The following is a 26377-nucleotide window of genomic DNA, read 5'->3' on the forward strand; positions in this document are numbered from 1 at the left end:
GGACCAGTAACCAGCAAAGACCATGGTGTGGAGAAAACCCTGTCAAAGGCCAGCATTGGGTTCAGATTAGCCAAGAGGACCAGCCACCATGGGGTTAATTTCATGCTCAGTGGTGGGTCCTGGAAACTCATTTCCTGTTTATTGAACAAGTTTCCATGTTGGAATTTTAATAACTTTTGCCATTTGAAATTAACTAACTGTAGCCAAAGGTGGGAAAGAGGGAAACTTTGCTTCCAGCCTAAAAAAACATTGAGAAGCACAAAGTCCTTATTGTGCAAGTCTCTAGTTCACAGAAGGGCTCTGTAGAACAGGACTTATGAGAGGTGCCTGGGACTCCAGGGTAGATGTGGCCCCTTAGTGTCTATGCCCAAGACCCCGGGGCAGATATGGCCCCTTAGAATGAGTGTTAACTCCCAGTGGGATCTGGATGTAGCCAAAGGAGCTCTGGGAGAAATAGCCTTCTTAACTTCAAGGCATTTGGTTCGATGAGATATTATTAAAACAGATTAACACATCTAATGAGGTCAGTTTCAAATCTCTTCCAAACGTTAACTTTTAGAATTTTAACCAAAACATACTGAAACCTGGCTAGACGATGAAGACATAATCTAGACTACCATGACTGAAGAGTAGCACGGTGCCCCACAGGAGGAAACCCTGAATTTCCTGAATGCCTGCACCCTGTGAGGTGGAGGACCACAGTGGTCCACAGCTCCACCAGCTGGACACAGATGATGGTTCATGGCAGGAGCTTAGAGCTCCATGGGTGGGAGATCCAGCCTGAGGGTGCTGGCTGCCTCCTGCCCGAGATGGTCCTTCCATATTCTAGGCTTCTCAGGAATTGGGAAAGACAGGAACTGGGAGAAGACAGCCTTCAACTGGCCAGAGATGAGGCAGGCAGGGGCCACAGGATCTGACAGGCTCCATAGAACCTAAGTGATTTCTTGCCTTATGAGTGACCCAACAGACCTTCAACTTTTGACGGTTGTTGAATCCTAAAGAGGTGGGAAAGGCTTTTTGTAATAACTGTGGTCCTAGGCCTCCTGGGCCTCTTTGGTAGGTGTGTCTCGGCTCTTTGTAGGGCCCAAAATTAGAACTGGTTCTTCAACTAAGTGCAGACAACACCCTCAACCATCTACAAAGCTCCTCACCCTGATTTCTGTTTGATATATTTTTATTCTTCAAAAATGTTCCTTTTTTCCTTCCCTTCCTTTCTTTTTCTTTTCAGTTCTGTTTGTTTTGAACTTGAGTTCCTATGATCCTTAATCATTTCATAATTCTTAGATTTATTTATTATAAATAAATGACAAATAAATCTAAGAATTATGAAATAAATAAATATAAATAATTCTTAGATTTATTTATTTATTTTGCACAAGATTTTAAAGGTGTCATGTAAATGTATTATCCCATAGTTAGTGTCAGAGATCTGTCCTCCTAAGAAGGCATTGTATCACCGAGGCACTTTGTTTAAATAAATGTACAATAGAGGATACATACTAAGACACCCTGGATGCCTGAAACCACAGATAGCACCAAAATCTACAATTACCATCTTTCTTATGCACACTATGGTAAATTGTCAGCTTTTCACTTAAAGGGTGCACATTATGGCTTCTCTTTGGCTTTGCTGATTGTAAGAATCACTGTTCTTGCAGGGTACAGTGGTGCATGCCTGTAATCCCAGCAGTTAAGGCAGGAGGATCACAAGTTCAAAGCCAGCCTCAGCAACTTAGCAGGGCCATAAAGCAACTTAGTGAGAGCCTGTCTTTAAATAAAATATAAAAAAGGGCCAGGGATGTGGCTCAGTAGTTGAGTGTCCCTGAGTCCATTCCTCAGTACCCTCCCCCTCCAAAAAAAAAGAAAGAAAGAAAGAATCACTGCTCTTATGCTTTGAGATTAATCATAAAATAAATAAAATAATGAATGGTTCCTTGAACACCAGCACTGAGATGCCATGATAGTCAATCATGCAAAGGACTACTAAGTGACTAACAAGTAGGTACACATATAGCATGACCCACTGGACAAAGGAATGATTCCTGTCCTAAGAAGTGTAGAGCAGGAAGGCTTGAGATTTCATCATGCTACTCAGAATAGAGCACAATTTAAAATAGGAATTGCTTATTTCTGAAATTTTCCATTTACTATTTTCAAACCTTGGTTGGTTGCAATTGAAACCAATGAAAGTGAAAGTCCAGATAAGTGGATTCTACTGTATGCTTGGTAAAGTGGAAGTACAATAGCCACCATTCATTGAAGGGGGGAAGATGCAGAAAAGGCAACATCCATAACAAGTGTTGTGTTCACTCAACAATTCTCTAGGAACTCCCTAGGGAAGTGGCTGCTCCTGGTCATCAAAAGCCTGTGGTTACAAGGTACTTCATGATTTCCAACTTGATCCCCTAGGTCCTGCAGAGTAGAAGGAATGGAGCTTTCATGTCATAGATGAGGATCCTGAGGATTCGATGTGTTGATGGTCAGTCGTCGGTGTTCACCAACATCCATGATGTTTGAACATGCATGGTTTTGAACCATCAGCCCTGCGTTCTCACCCTCCACTCCAGGGATCCAGTCCCCATCTTGGGGCTGTGAAGAGGAGCAGATTCAGAGTCTAGAGGCCTGGTTGGATCCTGCCCTCAGCAGGTTGCCAGTCTCCCTGGGAATCAGCACACATACAGTCAAGTTCAGACTGGAATTACATTGGGAAGCTGCTTGAAAGCTGTCTCAGAACAGGCATTTTAAGGACAGAAACACTCAAGATTAGTAATTTTTTTCTAAATAGTATTGGCAAAAATGTGTATAACTGATACGTAGTTTCTAATGTGTCTTATATAAAGTTCATAATCTCAAACTCATGGTTCCAGGGTGAGGGAAAAACATGCTTCTCCATCTTAAGATTCTGCTCAAGCATCTTGTCTCATCTGGGATGCTTCCACAGGACACTTGTTTCCCTGTTGGTAGTTATAATGCCGTTCACATCACATCCAAATATTAGTTACCAACAGTTAAGGAATGTCCCATGTGAGAATTCATCTTTGTTCTATTTCTTTCCCACCCTCCTGTGTGTATAGAGCAGAGGTAGTTGTTTTTCATGTTGCATGTTTTGGAAGCTGCAGGCTGAGGACATGTCCTCCCGAGTCACTGTTTACAGCCTTGTCTCTGCCTTGCACTCTTGTCTGTTGGTGCAGAAAGGGGTGAGGTAGCTGTGGTTGCTGGAGAGACTCCAAGGGCAAAGATTGTGCCACAGAGGTGGCTCCCTGAGATCCCTTCCATTAGTCTTGTCTCTACTTTGAGGGTCCAAGGAATGGGGGAGCTTATGCCCCATTGCATGAATGACAGGTATCACAGGGCACCGCTGCACAGGGGGCCCCTGCCACCATGGTGGGTGAGCACTGTGACCTTCCTTCCCTCCATTAGAATCAACCCTGCACGTGGGTCAGTCCAAACATAGTCTGGGAAACCAGACCACGAAGAGAAAGTTACATAAATGCAATTATTCCTGTTTTTCTCAACTCTGCCCTTACTTCAAAATAACTCTGAACACATCTACAATTTCCAATGACTTTATTGAGGTGTAATTGAAATACAACCAACTGAACATAATTCTGCCATTTAACAGGTTGGAACAAATGACTGCAGTTGTATGTGAAACTCACAGCCAGGATACAGAACATTTCCATCACCCCCCAAAGGCCCCTCATTTCCCTCTGAAGTCCTTCCCCTCTTTCTACCCTCTGCCTGCAGCAACCCCTGGCCTGCTTGCTACCACTCTGGTTTTGCCTTTTCCAAAATCTCTTCAGGATGGCCTGTTTTGTGTCTGGCTTCTTTATAACCTAATGGTTTCAAATTCACCCTGTTTTTGTATGTATCATTCATGTCTTCCTTTTCTTGGTGACTTTTAGTGGTGATTCTATTGCATGGATGCAGTGACATTTATTCATAGATGAGTTGATGTACATGGGGATTGTCTCAACTCTTTGGTTTTCACAAATAAAACTTCTGGGAACATTTGGATCTGTGTGTCTTTGCCTGAACACCTTTTCATGATTATTCAGTAACTCCTTAGGTGGGTGATGATGGCTATGTCCCTGAGGAGGGTCTCTGTTTATCAGATTTTTCACCTCCATAGTAAAGATGAGTGATTTGTGAGACCATCTCTCCCTTCACAGATGTGCATTGAATAGATACCCTGTGCCAAGCATCAGGGGAGGCACAGGGAACACAAGGGCCAACAGGTCTCTCTGCCTCCCAGGGGCTGACAGTTTTGCAAGGCAGCCATATCGCAGTCAAAAGCACCACCACCTGGAAGAAAAGAGGCTGAGCTCAATGGGCTCTTCCCAATCAAGTCTTTTAACCTCCCCAGGGCAGGAGCCTCTGCATTCCTCTACATGCATGGTCCTGACATGGGAGTGAAGGCCCTTTTCAGAAGTTTCTCTGGGTGTAATAAACTGTGGAAGGCTGCAGAATCTATCTTTGTGGCAGGGGGTGCTTCTGCAGAGGTGACCCTGTGTCACAGAGTCCTCTCCTTTGCACTAAACAGAGCTAAGCTACAGAGAATGCCCCGAAGCCTGCTCGACGGAGATTGTGACCTGCTCCAACCTCCACAGTCACAACAAGTTTAGAAGAAACTGCCAGCCTCCCTCAGCATGTTGGGTTCCTTTAGCAAATAGCCCAAGAGACCGTGTGCTAGCCCTGAGCCGTCTGATCTTCCTCAATGCCAGAATCGGGTCCTCTCCTTCTTGTTTGACACCCCACCTCTTACCTCTGGTCCGCCCTTGGGACTGCTTTGCCCAGTAGCAGGATCTGCAAACCATGTTCCACAGGTGACATCTGGCTGCTGCCTGATTCTGTAAATCAAGTTTTATTGGAACCCAACCAGGTTCCTGCATTGAAGTATTCTCATCTCTGGCTTGTTCAGGGCTATAACGGCTGATTTGAGTACCTGTGACGGACTGTGTAAAGCTGCAGTATTCACTAGCTGTATCCATTACAGGAAAAGGTCGCCATCCTTGCCAAGAGAACACAGAGAAGTGATGTTCTGAGACCTCCCAGCTTTAACAGAACCAGCAGCTCTCTTCCCCCCATCCTACCCCCCACCCCCCTTGGAAATCAGCTGCCATTTGGGAAGTCTAGCCACCCTTCCAAAGAGCGAGCCACATGAAAGGAGGCCTGTGGTGTTCTGTCCACCGGAATGCAGCTGCTGGTTGAATCCGGAAGAGTCCTGAGGTAGAATCATCCAGCTAAGCTTCACAACACACGGAGATTGTGACCATATGTCTGTAGCCTCAACTGTACCCTTTTCAGATCTGAGTGCCATCCCCAGAATTAGACAGCACCACAGTCTCAGGGAACATCCATGAGGCACATCCATGAGGCACATCCGTGAGGCCCAGGCCTGGGAGGAAGACATACAAAGATGAACGGGGAAAAGAGTCAGAAGAAAGGCTAAGAAGATCCATGGAGGGAAAAGAGAATACCGAGCACTAGAGGAAAGAAAAGCAACAGGAGGTATATTAGTCTGATTTTCATGACTATAATGAAATGTCAGAGGTAAGTTAACATCCTAAGGAAAAGAGGTTTATTCGCTCACAATTGTAGTGGCTGAAATTCCAAAGAGCTTGGCACTGGATCTGGGGAGAGCCACCTTGGATGTGTCACCTTGTGACAGATGGCAATGATGAGAGCATGTTTGGGAGAGATCCATCACCTTGCCAAACAGGAACTCTGAAAGGCTATGGTATGACAGTCCCTTCTGAGGGCATGCCCCCACCTGAACTAAGGACCTCCACTAAGCACCACCTCTTAGTGGTTCCAAACATTTCCCAACATACCCCGCCCTGGTGACCAAGCCTCCAGCACATGAACCCCTGGGGAACAAGTATTATCCAACCACAGCAGGAGGGGCAGTGTTAGCGGAATGAGTGAAGGATACGGCCCTGTGTGCGGGACACAGAAGGGAATAGACCAAGAGTAGGAGTGCACACACTGGGAGAAGCCTCCATTGAGACTTGCAGAAAAGAATAGAATCCATGCGTCCATGCTTAATGATGGTATTTTTAAATGTGAGAAATCTTGAAAAACACGGTAACAGTGACTTTTTTATTTTTTAATTATTATTATTATTATTATTTTTTGGTTCTGAGGATTGAATCCAGGGGCCCTCAACCACTGAGCCACATCCCCAGCCCTTTTTGTATTTTATCTAGAGACAGGGTCTCCCTGAGTTTCTCGGTAAATTGCTGAGGCTGGCTTGGAACTCGCAATCTGCCGGCCTCAGCCTCCTCGCCACTGGGATTACAGGCGTGCGCCATCATGCCCAGCTAACAGGAACTTTTTCCTTCTGGATATAGTACTTTTTTTGTTTTGTTTTTTCATTTGCTGTTATTATTATCATTATCACCTTTTTGCAATGTAGAGATCAATCTCAGGGCCTTGTGGATGTCAGGCAAAAACTCTACCACTGAACTACATCTCCAGCCGGGGATGTGGTAAATTTTGATGTACAGGTGTCTTCTTACCTTTGTAGCAAGCTTGGTATATTTTTAAATTATTTTTTTGTGATAATTGGTAATTTAGTGTCAGATTATAAAAACTTCAAAAAAAAAAAAACACAACTCGATAAAATCCTAAATATCTCACAGAAAGTCAAACCACAAACACATTCCTGTCTCCTCTAGATGTGCAGTCTGTGCTCACAGCGCAGACTCCCTTGGAAACTCTGATGTAAATAGATCCCCTCAAGCCCTGGTCTGTCTGAAGCACCCCAGTCCTTCAGCATAGTGAATCCCACACCATTTTAAAAAAATAAGACATGGTTAAGTCCATTTTATATCAGGGTTTAACCACTTGCTCCTGTGTCTTCCAGGGACAGTGGGTCCCTAGCAGTTTCCTTGGATTTCTTGATCTTGATATTGGTAGGGCACTTTGTTCTAGGCATGTAATTTAGTAAACATTGATAGAGTGTCTATGTGTGCAGGGCACTGTTAGGTGATCCTTCCCACTCTGGGGGACCCTGATTTAATTTTGCATTTTACTCCATCTCTGATCTAGGCGGTGGTGGGAGATTATATAACGGAAACCACAGTATTCTCTTTCTCTTTCCAAGGTGGGGGAAATTTTGGATGGTAAGAACACTGCTCTGTTTGGGTTTCCAACCATTGCTGTGGTTTGATTTATTGTGAGCCATGAAGCCCATATGGGAATGGATTGGTTCCCAGCCTGTGGTGTTATTGGGAAGTGGTGGAGTCTTTAAGAGTTGGGGCCCAGGAGAAAGAAGTTAGGTCACTGGGGGCCTGCCCTTGAAGAGGATAAGGGGACCCCAGCACCTGCTCTCTTTCTCTAGTTTCCCAGGCATCACAAATCGAGCAGTTTCCTCTTTGCACATATCCACCATGATGTGCTTTACCACAAAACAAAAAGCCCATGGACAAAGTCACCATGGGTTGAATCCTCTGAAAACATCAGCTGAAATAATAAACCTTTCCTCCTTATAAGTTGTTTTGTCTCAGGTATTTTGTCACAGTGATGGTATTTTGACACAGTAAAAATTGACTAACACAGCCATTCATTGATGACCATATGAGAATGATATTGGATCAAAGAGCACAGAGAACTATGACCAACCAGAATTGGACTAATGGTGGAGAGGGAAATAAACACTCAGGTTCCAAGTGTAGTGAAGAGTTGTTCTGTCTGACCTGCACATGCTCACTGGTATTCCCTTTTCTCATCTACCAAGAACACTCTCCTGTTCCATAAAAATGTTTCCCTCTCTTTGGTGACCAGCTCCCTAGACCTCAGTTAGTTGATCCAGGAGGGGACAACTGATCAAGTCCCTTCTCTGGGTCAGCTGGGCCTGTGTCAGCAACAGTGTTGCTCAATGTGGCTGAAGGTGAGTGAGGGGAAGTACAGGAACCATTAGTTCTAACAAAGTCATAGAGGAGAAGCAGGCATGCTGCAGACCTGGGTGGGCCCCGAGACTCTGTGGTGTCCATGCCTTTCCTGATCCCTCATAAGCTGTCCACCATCTTTCCAACTGTTTCATGCCCTTGCTTAAATCATTTAAATAGTCCCTGGTCACTGAAGACCCCAAATCTTATACAAATCACTGATAAACCAACATTTTCATAGAGATGGACTATTTATGAGTCAATACCTACCCCCAAAACACTATTCCAAAAGTGAAGGTCATCCCAAAGAGCATTCCTGTTATAGTTCACATGTTTGTTCTGGGGCCAGAACCACTTTGCACTTCCTGACTTACGCCCACGGGGTCTGGCATCTGGGAGGTTCAGATACTTTGAATAGCATATGGACAGCAATGCTGGAATCTGACCAGAAGAAATGAGAATCCATTTCCATTAATAAGAGACAATAAGGCTTCCCATTGAATGGCTGGGGTCTTCATGTAATTTTAACACCAATTGTTTGTGCACAAGCAAGGTAGTCTGTTCTATAAATTGTCCTCCCACCCTTCACACACCCAGACTTCCATTCTCAAGGTCATGCCATGGATATATTTAACAGTTCTGTCTCCTTTAAGATTCCACATCTTTGAAGTTCATGTTGAATATAAGTAGCATTTTGGTTTCTTACATTAGTTGCTTTTTATGTGGAGCAAATCATACTTTGTACAGCATCGAAGAGCCGTAAGCACGCAGATGCTCTGTGAGAATAAAACGTTAATGCTTCTTTATGGCCTGCTTCTTGGTATTGCACGAGGAGTCTTCAAATAAATATCCTTTGAAGGAATTTCATGGAAAAACATATTGGCTAAAATTTGCATGTAAGATAATTGGCTTCAGTTCCAGAAAGTCTAAAATCTAAACCAGCCGAGTGTTTAGTTGTCTCAAGATGAATTGCCAAACATATGATGAAAAAGCCTCTGGTTCAATCCCACTGACTGGGTCTTTGAGGGAAAGTAAGCATTCCTTCAAAGCTTTGATGCAAATATTTTCTTTTCTGGGTCAGCTTTTTTTTTTTTTCATGAAAATTCCTGGCGATGGGAAAAATGCAAAGAGCCCACAATGGAAGACTTCAGTCGTGCATACCATACGACTTCCGTGCTGCCAGGTAGGCTCCTCCCTTCAGCTCCCTGCGTCCAGTTGTGGGGGATTCTAAACTTGCTCCTTGATGTAACCAACTCTGTTTGGAACAAGAAAATGTGTTGTTCTCTAACTCTGTTGTTCTCTAATGTGTTGTTCAGTAACTCTTACTGCACTTAATCACACGGGTCTCTTATCCTTTAGTTTTAAATTGAAATTCTGTAGGTTCAGTTGGTCCCTGAATTCAGTGTCAAGATGAAAGGGGTAGAGACGAAGAAGGAATAGAGAAGCTCCGGGGCAGAACAGCCCCCCAAAATGATTCCTGGGTCTAAAACTCTGATGGGGAGCCGCTTCCTTAGGCTTCCTGCTCGGTGCCCCTCCCTCTCTTAAGGAGCTAGGTATGTCAGGCAACCCGCTACCAGCCACCACCCTGGAGGATCCGTCTGAATTTCCGGGGGTGAAGCTGCAGCTGGGAACACCTGGAATAAAGAAGAGCCCAGCTTTGCTGGAGAAGAGAGAAGAAAGGCTGGAAGTAAAGGCCATTGCTTAGGCTCACTTAGAAGCTGTGTCGACAGGTCACCATCCCCGGGTGGAAAAGGGAGCCAGACTCTGGGACGAGAAAGGTCAACAGACAAAAGACCATAGGAGGAAGGAAGTGGACAGAGATCCATGAATAAATAAGCACAGCCACCCCCCCCCCCATTTTCAAACTAGAGAAAATACAATAAGCAAAGCCACAATGGGAGGCAAAAAAAAAAAAAAAAAAAAAAAAACAAGAACAAAAGAGAGAGAGAGCTAATAGAGAGGCAAAAATAAAAGATCAAATCAGACACTCCAGGGAAGCAAAATGTGGGAGGGAATGTAAGTCAGTCAAGGAGCACTGGGTGGCAGGGTGCCTATTTATTCACTGATCTTTGTCCATGTGTCCTTAGGCCGCGGCTCCATTTCAATAGAGCTGCTCATGGATAATAGAAGAGTCGGGCACCTTCTCATCTACATAGTAGGTCTTTCTTCCTCCCATGGTCTTTTGTCTCCACTGTTGTGGAGGATGATAAGGGTGGAATGGTAAGCTTCAGAAAAACACTTGCTATTGTACAGGTCTGTTGTAGCAAGATAATGCACTGGAATGCAATCAGACCTACATTATAAACACGAACACACACACACTAAAACAATAATCAAAAATATTTTTTGGGGGGGTACTAGAGATTGGATTCAGGGGCACTCAACCACTGAGCCACATCCCCAGCCCTATTTTGTATTTTATTTAGAGACAGGGTCTCACTGAGTTGCCTAGTGCCTCACTATTGCTGAGGCTGGCTTTGAACTCATGATCCTCCTGTCTCAGCCTCCCAAGCTGCTGGGATTACAGGTGTGCGCCACCGTGCCCAGCTAATCAAAAATCTGAATGGGAAAACTTTATGCAAATTAAAACTATAGAACAATGTTGATAAGCAGGTTCAAACTATCAAAAGGAGATACTTGTCCCATAAATGTTTTTATAGCAGTTATAAAGTTTAAAGAAATTGTTTTGTATATTAACACGTCATAATTGATCCCAAAAATTTAATGCCCTGTGACACCTGGCATTGTGCTTGGGATCAGGAGGAAACTCAAATATTTCTTGGCCTCTGGGATTGGGACGATGGAGGTTACAGAGACTGGTGGAGTCCTAAGCCTTACATTAGAAAATGCTTCAGGTGCCTCTGCTTCTGAGCAAAATAAATAACTGGTCCTGGAAGTACACTTTTGCCATAAGTACCTAGGAGACTGGATACAATCTGGAAGATGATTATTTCCAGACACTGGACAACAGCCAGCACATCTCTGTGATCACCATCAGAAGGGGAATAAATAAGGAAGCCCTACAATCTCTCTGATTTTCTTCTTAGAGACATTTTTTTTTTCAAATTGTAAAGTGGGAAAGGGAACCTAAACAGAAAATAGCAATCTCACTGACATGAGGAGACAGAGTCTGGAGTTCGTTGAGGATGAACTGGTCAAAATGTTCAGACCAGAGTACTGGAGAGGAGGGAGCTGCAAAATTGGAGATCAAAAACTGTGCCTAGGGTCCTTTGAGTCTTTTGTTGAATTTTAAATATCCCTTTTTAAATATCACTTTTTAAGAAAGTGAACCTCCATGGGGCGGTGCAGAGAACCAGCAGGGAGTTATAATCTGGAAACCAAACTTTGCACAGAGATAAGACACATCTGCAGTTTGGCCAGTAAAAATGGAGACAGATCACTAAACCCCTGGGACATTCAAGAGTGACCCCAGATTGGTCATGCCAGAAAATAAGACTAAACTAAGATCCAGCATAAAGGCCACAATAGACCCAGAGTAACAATACTTAAAAACAAGCTGCTTTTTTGAAGATTTTAAAAATCAAACTGATCTGTAAATAACTTCTTGCTGATGTAGAACTCACGACTCTTTAAAGGAGGATAACAAAATCTAATTAACACCACAAACCAAAGCTGAGATAATTTATTGGTAGAAGACTTCTTACTATAAGAAATATCGAAAAACATTCTTCAAATTTACAAAAAAAAAGTATTCCAGAGGGAAACTCAGATTATTAAAGAGGAATAGAAAATACCAGTAAGGGTAAATAGGTGAGTAAATATTAGATCTATTTTTCTAAATCTTTATTAAAAGAAAAATTTAATTTCAGTCCAATATTCTAGGGCTTATATAAAGCAGTGAAGTGTTTGACAATCATAATCCAAATAGTGGGGAGGGAGGAAATGGAAATGTATTGTCGAAAGCTTCTCACATTCTTTCTGAAGGGTGAGGATCTTTCAACAACAAAACCCCAGAAGGTTTTTAGGTAGAAATGGATGAGCTGGCTATACAGATTATAAAGTAATGCAACCAATCCAAATTAATGAAACAATTTTGAAAAAGAAGAAAATGGGATGAATTCAGGATGCATTACAAAGGTACTATATGCAATACAGTGGTCTAAGGACAGATGTGTAGTTCAACGGAACAGAATGAGTTTCCAGAAATAAACCTCCACGTAATGTTGATTTTCAACAAGTCTGCCAAGAAAATTCAATGGAGGAAAAGAGAGGTGTTGGGTTTGTTTTGTTTTTCCAATAAATGGCTCCACAACAACCATTCATTGGGAAAAAACATCAATACCCAAGTGACCTCAAAATAGATAATAATCCTAAATAAAAAACAAAATTAAAAAAATATATATATATATATATATATTAAAAAGTAGTATAAATTCTTTAGGATTGGGGTTATAAAGAAGACTTCTTAGATAAAAGACAACAAGTATTAATCATAGGAAAACAAATGATGATACCATTAAAAAAAACTTGGGGTTTTCAAAAGATATTAAAGATGATAAAAAAGGATTCAAAGCAAATGAGAATGGACTAAAGAGAGAACTGACTGCCTAGGACAGGAGACAGCAGGAAATCTCTCCTGGAATATATGTGAGCAACTCCAGTGGTTTAGAGGAACAGAGGCCAGGAGGGCCCAGGCTGGGACACTTCGTGACATCACAACCCCTTCCAAAGGTTTCACTTGAGCAAAAAGAGTATCTGTTACCCTCACAACAGTGATGGGTTCAAGAGAGACAAGTGCACCACTGTGGGGACAAATGCATGGAATACTGAATACATGGCACACGTTAAGGGCGTCTGAGTGGCAAACCACTCCCCAGTGCGAGGCATGTGAGCAGTAAACCGCTTACCCCATAGGTACAGCCCTGGGTGTGGGGCCACGTTTTGCAGTTCCTGTGCTTGCTCCATGGCCTGCTCCTCGATTGGTCACTGCAAGGACAGTTGGCCAGAAATTGTATGGGTGGCTTCTTGTAATTTGCTTAGCTACTGCCTGAATATATATGCATGGTAACTGTGCAATATAATCAGACCTGCTTCCTGATTGGTCTCCAGAGGTCTTGATTAGCAACTCCGTAGCCACGCTCTCCTCTCCTCTGTTCTGTGGACCTCCTCACTGGACGAGAGAGCCCACACAGCTGGTGCCTGAACAGGGACCTGAGGTAATCCTGTAAGACAGGGTGTGGCCCCTCATAGAGCGGTGAGGAAGGGGAAATTGGGAACTTACCGAGTTCTACCAAAGACTCACAGCTGCAAGTGCTGTGCACTCTCTTAGATACTAGAGGTTTAACTCTGAATAGGAGAGAAGCCCAGAAGTTAGGGGATGTTGTGATTGCTACCAGTCCATGGATAAGTGCTGTGATGTTTTTGATCCTAGGACATGGGACAAGATAATGGCAAATGCACAGCAAGCTGATGTGAAGCAGGGGTATACTTTACCACTACATTTTTTTTTCCTATTGTGGCAGCCATTCAGCAAAGCTTAGGGGACCCTGGGACAGACCCTTGTCATATAATAGTGGCCCTGAGGGAAGATGAGGCTGAGAAAGACAGGCAAGGGGAAAAAGTGGGGGTGACAATCTACTTCAAAGCAAGCAATTGCACATCACCTGGTATCTGTCTTCAAGGAGCAGGCAGCTCAGTGAACTGACCTCTGCTTCCACTGAAAGCAACGTGGTGCCCACATTCTCCTGTCCCTTCTTCCTGCTAGGGAATAATCCAGCAGGTGAGCCCACAATGAAGTGCAAAGTGGAGCCCAGAATGAAGAATCACCTTAGGTTTTTTTGTTGTTGTCCTTGTTGTTTGTGGTGCTGGTGATGGAATGCTTGTCCTCATGTTCTAAGCAAGAACTCTACCGCTGAGCCCAAAATGATCCACCATTTGAAAGGGACTGTCACCGTGAGAGATGACCAACTTAGAAAAATTCACATTTAGGGGAACTGAGTTAATAGAACCAATAAAACAGAGTTTTGAATAAACATGATGTCTATCCTCCGAGGAATCAGGGAAACGTTCAAACAAGAACTAATTGAGTAGGTTGGGAACAAACTGTTCAATAGTGTGAATCCTTCCACTAGAAGATCAAGCTAAGGAATCCTCCCAAAAGACAGTATAAGGGATAAAGGAACAGGGTGTGAGAGGGGAATCATCTTAGTTATGCTTTGGGTTTTCTGGACAGGAAAGGAGGGGACTGATTGGGGGGAACTGTAACAGTCAGCTGGCACATAAATTCTGGGAGTCGCCTAGGGACCTTGCTGTGATTTACATTGCCCACCCTACCAACCTGATCCTCCTGGTCATACGGGCATGGTAGTCAGAGGTGGGTCCCCTGGGAGTTAATTAGTATTCAAGGAGATTGTGAGGACAGCCCCCACGATGGTTTCAGTGGCTTTAAAAGAAGCAGAAGAGCACCTAAGCTACCACACTGGCTCTGCCTCACCACATGAGGCTTCAGACTGCCCGAGAACTCTGCAGTCTCTGTCAGAAAGAAGGTCCTCACCAGATGCAGCCCCTCCAACCTGGACCTCTAGAACCATTCTAAAATGAATGTCTTCCTTTCTGTCAGAGTTAAACCTATAATTTGAGTTTCCCAATATGGAACAAAAATATGTTTACTATAACCTAAAACTGAAACTTCACCATGTGTGGTTGGGTGGGAATCATTTTAAGAAACAAAACCGTATGGATAAAAGGTAGCCATTTTGAAAGCCCCAATTTTTAATTAGCCAATCTTGTAGATTGTAACGGTGAGTTCCTCCTATCAGAGCAAGGGGCAGTGCTAGGTTATGGATAAAAGCAGGCAGAGTGACTGCCCAGGTGTGCTTGCTTGCCGGACTCTTTGGTCGCACACTCTGTCTGCAGAGCCACTTTCCAGTACGTGTCTGATTCCTTGTGGCGCCCCAGTATTTCTAACACCATGGAGGTAAATAAACTACCATGCTTTACGAATTCCCTGGCTTACGGTCTTCAGTTAGAACAACAGAAAATGGACTAAGACCCTGTTGCTAGGAGAGATGTGGACAGAATTCAGGGATGGAGAAGTTCACAGAGAACTCAAGGACATTTAGGCAGCAGAATCCATGAGACATGGTGAGGGGTTGTGCAAAGGAAGATGGAGACTGAGCAAGATGTTTCTAGGTTTCCGGTTTTGCAACTGGGTGTCTGGTGCCACCTTCATAGACAGGAGGGGACAGAGTGGAGCTGGATAGGATGGAGAAGATAGGCAAAGGTTTGAACACTTGAGTTTGCCTCCAGAGACACACCCAGCAGAGCTGCCCCCTGGGCAGCTTGGTGTCCCCTGGTGGGTATGGCACACAGGAGAGAGATAGGCTGGAGACAGTTTGGGGATCCATCTGGATAGATAAATCTCTGACCCTCCAGAATCGGAGCTGTTTACTCAAGGTGATGGCAGCAAGTGGCAAGTACCTAGAAGAGAATCTAGAGGAACACCAAACATTTAAATCTAGAGGAACACCGAACATTTAAAAGAGAAGCCTAGAGAGGTCATGGAGCTGGAGAGTGTTTTGTGCTTTGTAGACATTGAGATATTCCTGGGAAGAACAAGTTACTGACTTTGGGGTATAAAAGTGTCTACCAACCTTTCTTTTTCTGAGAGGAAAAGGCATGAATACCTTAATTATTATAATGGAGGGGATGGATGAAGTAGGAGTTAGAGGGTGCATGGGAGACAAATTCCCACCCTGGCATTGCTCTGCCCAGAAGCAGTAATGGTGATTCAACACAGTGCTAAGAAGACAACATGTTCAATGAATTGACTCTGTGATGAGCTGCTGCACTCCTCAATTATTAACATGTTTGATATTTATGCTAAGTCATGTTGACAAGATGAACTGGCAAGATGCAGGATTCACCATTTTATACATAACTAAGTTCCTAAGATGGGGTCTGAGGTGCAATGATGCAAGATTGAGCCTGTTGAGTTTAGGCAAAATTCCTGAGAATACTAATTATCTAATAATAGGTAATGCATTTGAAGACACATCCTGCAGTACGTAGCAGGATGTAAACAACATGGTTTCTGTGACACTTTGTGTCAAGCAGTTGTGCCAACAATGTGTTTGACTAAATTGAAGGTCAGCTGAGTCTGCCTGCATAATTCACTTGATCTTCAGCAAGAAGAGCAGATGATCAAGTTAGAAAAAGAATGATCAAGGAGGGAGAATGAGGCAGGAGATGGAGAAAACCAAAGAACTGAGAATCTTCTATGTGTCCACACTGTATATGCTTAAAAGTGGTTCTCCCAGAAAGTGCTGACTTTCTATGGTGGCTGCATTATCTCTGTCCACCAAGCAAGGACCTGAGGCTCAGAGACCCCCTGACCCTACTGAAAATACAGGGATACATAAAAATTACTGTCAGGTCTCCCAATACCAAACCCCCCAGTTGTCCACTGTTGTGTAAAGAAGAGTGTTTTAAAACCACTCGATTTGAATTTTAAAATGCTTTTGAGCCTAGTCTGAATGACACTGAACGTTTTTAATACCTTCCCAAGGACTAGAAGGAAATTACACAGGGAAGGTGTGCAGGTGAGGAGAGATTAAGAATTAGGAAACACGCCTTCCCGTCCCCAGCAGTAATCAGTCCTCTACGGTCTCCACCAGGTCCCAGGAGGTTTCCTCCCCCAGGCAGCCACAGCCTCTGAAAGGTCAAACCGCACTTGGTCACACCACGAGGGTGGGTATGAGGAAGATGTCAGACGGCCCCATCCCCGTGGTAGATCCTCTTGGTAGTTTTTTCAGGGAGAACACCTGAGACAATTGGGGAGCCGATGTGTGCCTCTCCAACAGCCACAGAACTGTCTCTAGCAGTTTGTACAGAAGCCTGGCGGGAGCTGTATTTGTTTTTGAAGACTCATTTGACAGCAAATGGTATGTAAGTTTACCAAGGTTTCTAGGAAATTGGAGAAGATCAAGAGAGACTGCAAATTGCAGAAAGTAACTAAAGGAGTATCTTCGGGTGCATAAGTGATAAGAGAGATTTCTTAGTATAGAGTTGGATTTCTTTTTTTTTTTTAATCCCCTGTAGGATACTCTTTTTGTTGTTTCTTCCCCCCCCACACACATTTTTATTGGTGCATTATAGTTGTACATAAGGATGGAATTTTTGTTAAATATTCATACATGCACACAATATAACAATACAATTTGGGCAATATCACTCCCCAGCACTTTCCCCGTCTCTTCTTTGACTTTCACGAGATCCGCCCTACCCTTCCTTTCCTTTTTCCTCTCGAGTTTCTGCATAGAAAACATATGACCCTTGACCTTCTGAGTTTGACTTATTTCCCTTAATATGATAGTCCCTAGTTTCATCTATTTTCCTGTGAAAGACATCATTTCATTTTTCTTTATGGCTGAATCAAATTCCATTGTGTATATATTTCACCTTCTCTTTACCCATTCAACCACTGATGGACACCTAGGCTGGTTTCCATAGTTTGGCTCTTGTGAATTGTGCTGCTAAAGTTGGATTTCATTTATGGTCTTCCTTACTATTTCTGATTATTATTGCATAACCACCTTTCAGCATCTCATTTCCACCTCCCTTGATTTTTGTACAACAGTTTGTCCTGAACGCTCTCTCTGTTCTCACTCTTGCTTTTTAACCTGCCTGACAACCTGCTGGTTTTACATATTCATGCTTTTTAAGTGTCCAGAAATCATGAATCTGCCCTCTAGCTCAGCATCCGGGACACAGGCTATTTTAAAGTCAGTAACTTTGGTTTGCGCTTGGCCTCAGCATTGGGGACTATGACTGCTACAGTCTCAGGAATCACACAAGTTCCAAAAGAAAAAAGAATGTGCAGGGTTAAGGTCACCTCAAGGTGCTTGGTGGATACAAGACTTCAGTCCAGTGCTTGTGAAGGAACAAAGGTAGGCTTTCAGAGTGAAGAAGGACCAAGTGGCACATTGCACGAGGGGGAAGACAGCTGTCTCCAGATGACTGTCTCCATGTGGGTATGTGTCACCTACACACAGATAGGGAAGTCTCTGCCCCCTGCCTTTCTTTCTGTCCCTGTTCTCTCTCTTACCAAACTCATCTTCTTAAAAGGCTCCAATTTCCTTAATGTCTGTCAAAGGGAATTTATCAGTGGTCAGGCTGATACCAGAGAAGGTTTTGCCAAGTTTATGATCATTTGAAGTGTGTTAAGTCAAAGGTTGAGATTAATTTGTAACCCTATGACTTGGTTTAAAAAGAAGCGTTGGAGTGTGCTGGCTACTGTTTACAACGAACGATTCATTATCAACTTAATAAAGAACTAGAAGAGCAGAGACCAAGGTTTTTCAACACAAAAGAAATAAGTGTTAAAAGGGAGGAAAATACCAATTGCCCTGATAAGATCATTACATATTTCATGTCTATGTATCAAATTATACTCCCCATAAAGATGCACAATTATTGTGTGTCAATCAAAATGGGAAATATTTTTTAAAGTTGTGGAATTTGAGGGAACCAAATTAAAGGGTGTGGAATCAAATAAAAGAGTCACACAGGAGGCAAATGTACTAAGATCAAAATATCGTCCTGTCTACAAAGTTAGGCTGGAAAAAAAAAGAGACAGACATGGTGACAGATGGATTTGCTAACACTGAATCCAAGTTGAACTTGCTCACCCTGTCGTGGGCAGCCCTGGAAAACACAGGTCTGCCCCACTCAGGCCTGGGTGAGTCTGATCCCTTCCCAGGACAGAAAGTTCTATGGGACAGAGGTCAGGGAGGGGAGAGGAGGCGGTCACAACTGGGTCATGATAGGAAATCTGGGAAGAGGCCTACAAATACTGCTCTAGGTAAATAAACTAAGAAGCAACTTCATGATTGGAACTGGCCAACACTAGAAACTTCTAGAAACAATAAGTTATTCTAGGGTCATGTTTATGAAAACATCAACCATTTTGGAAATACAGTTAACTTTGGAAGAAATAAAAAGACAGGGTCATAGAACCGTAGAAAATGTATGAGTACAAATATAGACAGATGCCTGATGAAGGATTTACCCTTGTCCCCTATAATTGTTGTCAGGGGACAGTGGTTGAAGGAGCAGGGCTGCATTCAAGTAGGTGACCACACTCAGAAAGGCCTAAGTGGACATGTCCGAGGCTACAAGTGGGACCAATGTGAGAAGGAGGCAAGGGCATAGAATAAGATACTGGAAAGTTAGCAGGTTTTTTAATGCCAAGAAAAGATTACCTGAGAAAGACGGATGTCTCAGGAGTGCTGCAAAAGTTTCCTTGAGTGCTGCAGGTGGTTGGACTAGACTGGTCCTTCTCAGACCATGTGATCTTGGCATCTTTGTATGCTATTAAAAATAGTGATGGGCTGGGGATGTGGCTCAAGCAGTAGCGCGCTCACCTGGCATGCGTGAGGTGCTGGGTTCGATCCTCAGCACCACATAAAAATAAAATAAAGATGTTGTGTCCACCGAAAACTAAAAATAAATATTTAAAAAAATTATCTCTCTCTCTTTAAAAAAAAAAATTTGAGAAGCCCAAAGAGCCTATTTATGTAGGTTATCTCTACCAATTCTTACTGTGCTCAAAATAAAAATAGACATTATTGTTTTCATTTAAACAACAACCTGTCTTGATTTTCTAGTTGAGTGGAAGACAACTGGATTCTCCTCTCTCCTCCTGCTTTCCATCTGTTATTATAATGGGTTGTTTTGGTTAAAGTGCATGAAAATCATGTAAGCTCACTAGATCCTTAGTTGGAGCATGGACAAGCATTTAGATGCTCCTTTACAGATGCCTGTGGATATTCTTCCTTGATATTACACCAAGCTCCAGAGTGGTCATTTTTTTTAAAGGTTAGTTGCAATGAGAAATCTTAAATTGTATCAATAACTTTTCACATGTAACATCAAAATCCATTGATCTATTGCATGTCTCAATACATCTTTTACCCATTCATGATTTGGTAAAATCATGCTTAGCATTATATGAGGATAGTCTGGTTTTGCAGATCCCCAGGTGTCTGTGGTTCCCTGCAGGAAACTACAGATCTCTCTTTGGGGATCACTGCACTAGATAACTTTCTCAAATTTAAGCACCAAAATACCATGAAAGAGCCCTCAGGGTGTCTAAGGAGTTTGCTCTACAGGAGAGACTAATCTCAGGTTATATTGAAAGAGAACCTCACTCAAACCAGCTCAGGAAAAAAAAAAAAAAGAAGAAGAAGAAGAAGAAGAAGCCAGCTGAAGTTTACTCTAGGCGCACTCTCAGAAATTCAGAAATCATCGGACCACCCCAAAGCTGGGGTGATTGAACTGTAAAGACTGAAACTCCTCCCTCACCCTGAACGAACTCAGGTGGCCTCTCTTTCTGCCCAGTGTCTTCCAACTCCTGCACCTCTTCAAGCATAGCCTTCCTAGTGGTGATGGTTCGTCTGCTCTGGGATAAATGTGGCTTTGATTAATCCGTAGAAGACTCCAGCTCCAGTTCTCAGAGATATTGATGACAAGCAGCCATCTTCTCTCAGTTCTCAGATTGCTGACCCCCACCCCCTGAGGGAGCCAATCGGACTAGCTTAGCCTGATTTACGACTGGGGCAGGGGTCAGCCCCTTGCCCTAACTGGCCAGGAGCCAACGTGACCCCTAAATGCGTCTTCTCTATTGGGTCTTTGAATTGTGTATAAAGCAAAATGAAAAGTGAAAATGTAGGAACACAGAAACATCCGTAACAAGTGACATGCTTTAGCACAGACAAAAATCAGGAAAAACCCAGTAGTGTTCAGTGTGGTGATGTTGCACTACCTAATATTCAGCAGGAACAATCCTACTGGTTGATGTTTTCTGGGGATCTTTCAGGTGGCAACGGTTAAATGAAGTCTCTGGAATAGACTTTCCTCATTAAAAGGGAAAGATAACCCTAAATGTTATGCTCTACTTTCATACCTAATTTAGCATAAATATTAAGAAGATGTCCTTAGAGCTGAGCCAATGGAATTTCTGCAACTATACACCTTTTTTTTTTGGGGGGGGGGTGGTAACTGAGGGTTGAACTCAGGAGCACTGGGCCATTGAACCACCACATCCCCAGCCCTATTTTGTATTTTGTATTTTTTTTTTTTTTAGAGACAGGGTCTCACTAAGTTGCTTAGCACCTCACTTTTCCTGAGGCTAGCTTTGAACTCAGAATCCTCCTGCATTAGACTCTGGAGCCACTAGAACTGTATGCTTTTTGCCTAGGAACATCTCATTGTTTCAGTCTTCACTCTTCTCTGATGTCAGTGTCTTCTGCTGAAAAGGAAACAGGGTGTGAGTTGGTGGGGCTGTGGGCAGAGTCTGAGTTTCATTCTTCACATCTTGGTGGACATTGCAAAGACTGACAAGGTATGAGGGGTAAAGGCTTTGGTTGTTACGAGAATGGGAACCTGGATTCTGGGGAATCAAGTCCCAGCCCTGCCATTTCCCCATTGAATGACCTTAGGCATGTTTCTTAGACTCTGCACTTCCTTTCCCTCACCTGCAGGAATTAAAGAATTAGCCTTGGGGCTGGGGATGTGGCTCAAGCGGTAGCGCGCTCGCCTGGCATGCGTGCGGCCCGGGTTCGATCCTCCACACCACATACAAACAAAGATGTGGTGTCCGCTGATAACTAAAAAATAAAATATTTTTTTTAAAAAAAAGAGTTAGCCTTGCTCACAGGGTTACGGGGGTCACACACCCTGTCTGCTGCTGCTAAGGATGAGCAGAACTTTCCATGGTCAAAATGAGGCTAGGGTATGAGCACATCTGTGCCACTCCAGCCCCTGGAACACACCAGAATGTCAAACACAGCCTTGATGTTCACAGTTTTCTTCCCCTCGTCGAGAAGCACCCATCATTTTTCTCCATGATGTTCTGTTGCATGACCCATTTCAAAGCACTGATTGGCCCAGAGCCTATAAAGTGCCACCTGTTGGAGGGTCAGGGTGCAACTCAGTGGCAGAGGAGATGCTTAGTATGTGCGAGCCCCTGGGTCTGCTCCCCAGCACTCTGCTTCCTACAAAATGTTACATGTCATTTAAATCTAAACACTGTGCAAATATAAACTATAACTAGCTACTTCCTTGTTAATAGAAAGTTGTCCGAATGACACTCCACCTTCTTGCCCCTCAGAGGAGCACCAAAGGCAGCACAAAGGTTGTTGAGGAGCCGGAGTCTCCTAACCATAGTGGGATGCAGTTTTGACCCCCAACCATAATTTGTTTTCTCTCTCTCCCTCCCTCCCTCCCTCTTTCTGGGTTCCCAAGGATTGAACTCCCACTGAGCCACATCCCCAGCCCTTTTTAAATTTTTTTTAATTTTGAGACAGGTTCTCTCTAAATTGCCTAGGGCCTCACTAAGTTGCTGAAGGGGCTTTGAACTTGCCATCCTCCAAGGAAAACCCCAAGCCACTGGGATTAAAGGCATGCGCCACCATACCTGGCTGGTTTTGCCTTTCTTGCTCTTAAGTTAGCTCTTCAAGCTGGCAGATCCTGCAGGCTTTTCACAGGTCAACTTCCCACAATTAGAATAAAAAGCCTCCCCTCCCCCAGGTGGGTGACCTCAAGTGATTCAACCAATGCTTCTACCAGTTTGTGGTGGCAAATCGATGATTTCTCTGCTTTGCAGCATGTGGCTGACCTGTCGCTGTCTAAGGCACACATGTCTTCGGAGGGAGCCTGTAGGTCATCACTTTACATTGCAGAACAATTTGCTGGATGGCTCCTGTCCTTTGTGTGACTTGCAGAAAAGATCATGTCTGATCTATGACAAGTTGTGCTCTGTCCAAGGGACATCAGGACAAGTGCTGCCTGGCTGAGGGGAACATGTTTAAAACCCTTGGACTCCATGGCCTTGAACTTCTGAAAGGCAGTTTTGGTCCAGAATCTTCCACCTTGACTCCTTTTCTAAATGCCTCCAAAAGCTTTGAAGGCCCTGGTTGTGGGGAGAGGAGTTGGAAGTGTCAGAGAGCCTGGCTCCCTGGGGACAGTGATTGCAAGTGCATGTCCTGGCAAGTTCTGAGCATCAGTGATTTAATTCTTGCTGATGGAGGGAGTGAGGAACCCGGCTTAAGAGAGGAAGAGGCACTGGAATAATTCCTTGCAGGTGGCAAGCCGAAAGTCCGTCATTATTCTCAACAAAGGAAACGGGTTTTGGGGACGTGCTGAGCCCATAGAGGGGCAGAGCTAGAAAAAACAGTGACAGAATCCTAGACCTTGGGCTTGAGTCATGGGCTGCCAATCTAGTATCCATGGACAGAGGCCAACAGCACCTCCTCACCTGTAAAACGGGAACACTACTGATGCCTTCCTAGGAAGAGGATGTCAGTTGGAAAACATGCTGGAAACCCCATGCATGATTTCTGATGGCCTCTTGCTCTTTGTTTGTGTATGTGTGGGGCGGGGGGAGAGTGAGCAGGGGGGTGGTGGGGAATAGCAGTGAGTCATAGCGATGCTTTTAACCTAGTGAATTCTCTCCCACATTCAGAAATGGCACTTGACCTCTGATCATTGGGATAATTTTTAGCTTGAGCCAACATTTGAAAGAACATGTACCCCAATGTCATCTGGGGTCCTCTCTGCCCCTTTACATATAGGTCCCAGGGCCTGGGTGACTCAGTGCCCCCCTGAAGCTTTCTGTGAATTTCCAGGGAACTTGAATCCTGTAGGCACTTAAAGTGGCTCAAGAGCTTTGACATCTTTGATTCCTCTTTTCTTCACCCCAACGTGAAACTCAGCCTCTTCACTAGTATCTATTAAGATGTCTAAAGATGGGCTGGGGATGTGGCTCAAGTGGTAACACGCTCTCCTGGCATGCACCGGGTGCTGGGTTGGATCCTCAGCACCACATAAAAATAAAATAAAGATGTTGTGTCCACTGAAAACTGAAAGATAAATATTAAAAAATTCTCTCTCTTTCTCTCTCTTTCTTCTCTCTCTCTTTAAAAAAATGTCTAGAGATTCTTTCTCCATTTCTGTTAGTGGGTATCTAGATTGAGTCTCTAGGTTCTGTGTGTATATGCACACTGTGATATCATTCAGCCCTGAAAAGAATAATATCCTATCATTTGAATAAAATGGCTGGAACTGGAGGACATTATGTTAAATAAAAGAGATCAGACAGAAAGACAAAGATCACATGTTCTCTCTCATATGTGGTTGTTGAGAAAGTAGATCAGAATATATAATGGTCATTACTAAATCCGGGGAAGAGCCAGAGAGAAGGAGAGGAGAGACTAGATAATACCCAAACATAGTGAGATAGAAATACTAAGCTCTAGCATTCTACAACCCAGAGGGGGACTAGAGTTAACAATAATCTATTGTGTATTTTATGAATGACTAGAAGACAGGATGCTCGACGGCCCCAAACACAAAATAACAAAACCCGGAAACATTAATTACCTTTGTGTGATCAGGATATATACTGTACCTTATGCAATTGTTACATCTTAAAATTTTTTTAAATGTTTAAGGAGATGGCTATGTTAACTTTCCTGATTTGATCATTGTACACTAAATACATATATCAAATATTCACACTTTACCCATAAATTTGTATAATTAAAATAATAATTAATAAAATAATTTTAAAACTCACCTTTGCCAAGAGTCTCGTGATTAAGGAGATTTGGCTGATGAGGAAAGGTTTCTCAAATCTCATCATGATTTTCTTGCCCCAGATCTCAGTCTTCTCTCCCCTACCTCATTCTATTTGGATCCCTCTCACCAATAGAATGTGCCCTTTTACCAAAGTATCCTTCTCCTGATGTCTTACCCAAGGATGTGGATTTACCTCTTGTAGGCTGAAGCATGGAGGGTCAGCTTGCATCTCAAAAGCATGCATCAAAGCCAATTTTCCAAATGTATCTTGAAATTTCTGATGTAATTTCAAGAAATGCAAGTGAACAAAAAATTTTTTCACATTGGTTTAAGTATGAACTACGCTTATTCATTCCACTTCTAATAAACTTTATATTTTAGATGTACTAGAAGTTGCAAAGCTACTACAGAGTTCCCACAGTCGTTTAATATTTTAATTTAATATTAAAAATGTTAATACCTTACATTTACTGTGGGACTTTTCTCATAATTAATGAACCATCATCAAGTCATTGCTATTACAGGTTGAGCATCCCTAATGCAAAAATTTTAAATCCAGAATACTCCAGAATCTGAAACTTTATTAGCCCTAATCAGATGACACAAGTAGAAAATTACCTATTATGAAAACTTTGTGGAAGTATTATTATTAAAATGTTTAGGGCTGGGGTTGTGGCTCAGTGGTAGAGTGCTTGCCTAACATGTACGTGGCTCTGGGTTCAATCCTCAGCACCACATAAAAATAAGTAAAAGGTATGGCATCCAACCACAACTAAAAAAATACTTTAAAAAATGTTTAAAATGTTGCATAAAGCTACACTCAGTCTCTGTGCATAAAGTATATACTAAACATAAATGAATTTCAAGATTAGACTTGGGACACATCCCAAAGAAAGCTCATTATGGAAATACAAATATTCCAAAATCTGGAAAAATCCAAAATTCAAAACACTTCTAGATGCAAGCACTTCAGTTAAGGGAGACTCACTCTGTATCAAGTAAGCACATGCTTTATTAAGATTTGCTTCATTTTTACCTATGTCCTTTTCGGTCCCAGGATCCCATCCAGGAGATCATATCATATTTGGTCACCATGTCCTTAAGATCCTCTTGGCTGTGACAATTTGTCACAGTTTTTCCCTTGTTTTATGTGACCTCTTTAGTTCTGAGGAGTGTGGGGCATGTATTTTGTAGAAAGCCTCACAATTTAGATTTGTCTTGTGTGTTTCGTATGATCAAACTGGGGCTCTGGGTTTGGGGGAGGAAAACCACAGAGGTCAAGTGCCTTTTTTATCACATTACATCACAGGTGCATACTACCAACAGGACCATCACTGTTGGTGTTGACCTTGATCACCTGTCTAGGCAGTGTTTACTGTACCACCTTCCCCACCCCACCTTGTCCCATACTGTACTCTTTGGGGGAAATTCACTAAACATAGGCTATTAAAAATAGGGAGTTAGTTATATTCCACCTCCTTGAGAGGTGAGTACCTACATAATTTTTTAAAAAAATTCTGAACAGGAGATTTGTCTATTCTATATTTGGTTATTTATTCAGTCATTTATTTATGTAAGTTAGGTTACTATCACTATTTTGTACTTTAGGTTATGGTCCAGTATTCAATTATTCATTTTGTTTTTCAAATTGTTCTGACTTTACCTTGGGGATTCTTTCTTCAGGCCAGTTATTTCTATATAACTCCATAATTTTGCATTTCATTTTTTGGCATTATAAGATGTCCCAGGCTCATTTCCAGGTATATTCCCTGCCTCAACCTTAGATTCAGCCATTTCTCCAAGGAGCCCTGGTTCCTGGTTGCTTTGATTAGAGAATGGCTTTAGAAACCAAGGTAAGGGTGCTGGTGTGCAAGCTGCTGCTGGAG

At 43.0% G+C, this 26377-nt stretch overlaps 1 protein-coding gene across 1 annotated transcript in view; it reads right to left on the reverse strand.

Annotated features, from left to right (window-relative positions):
• The window catches only part of LOC144249853 (uncharacterized), a 475070-nt gene that overhangs the window by 62057 nt on the left and 386636 nt on the right, over positions 1-26377 (reverse strand). The window lies entirely within an intron of this gene.

This window comes from Urocitellus parryii, chromosome 12 (assembly GCF_045843805.1).
Source record: "Urocitellus parryii isolate mUroPar1 chromosome 12, mUroPar1.hap1, whole genome shotgun sequence".
In the NCBI taxonomy this organism is placed as follows: domain Eukaryota; kingdom Metazoa; phylum Chordata; class Mammalia; order Rodentia; family Sciuridae; genus Urocitellus; species Urocitellus parryii.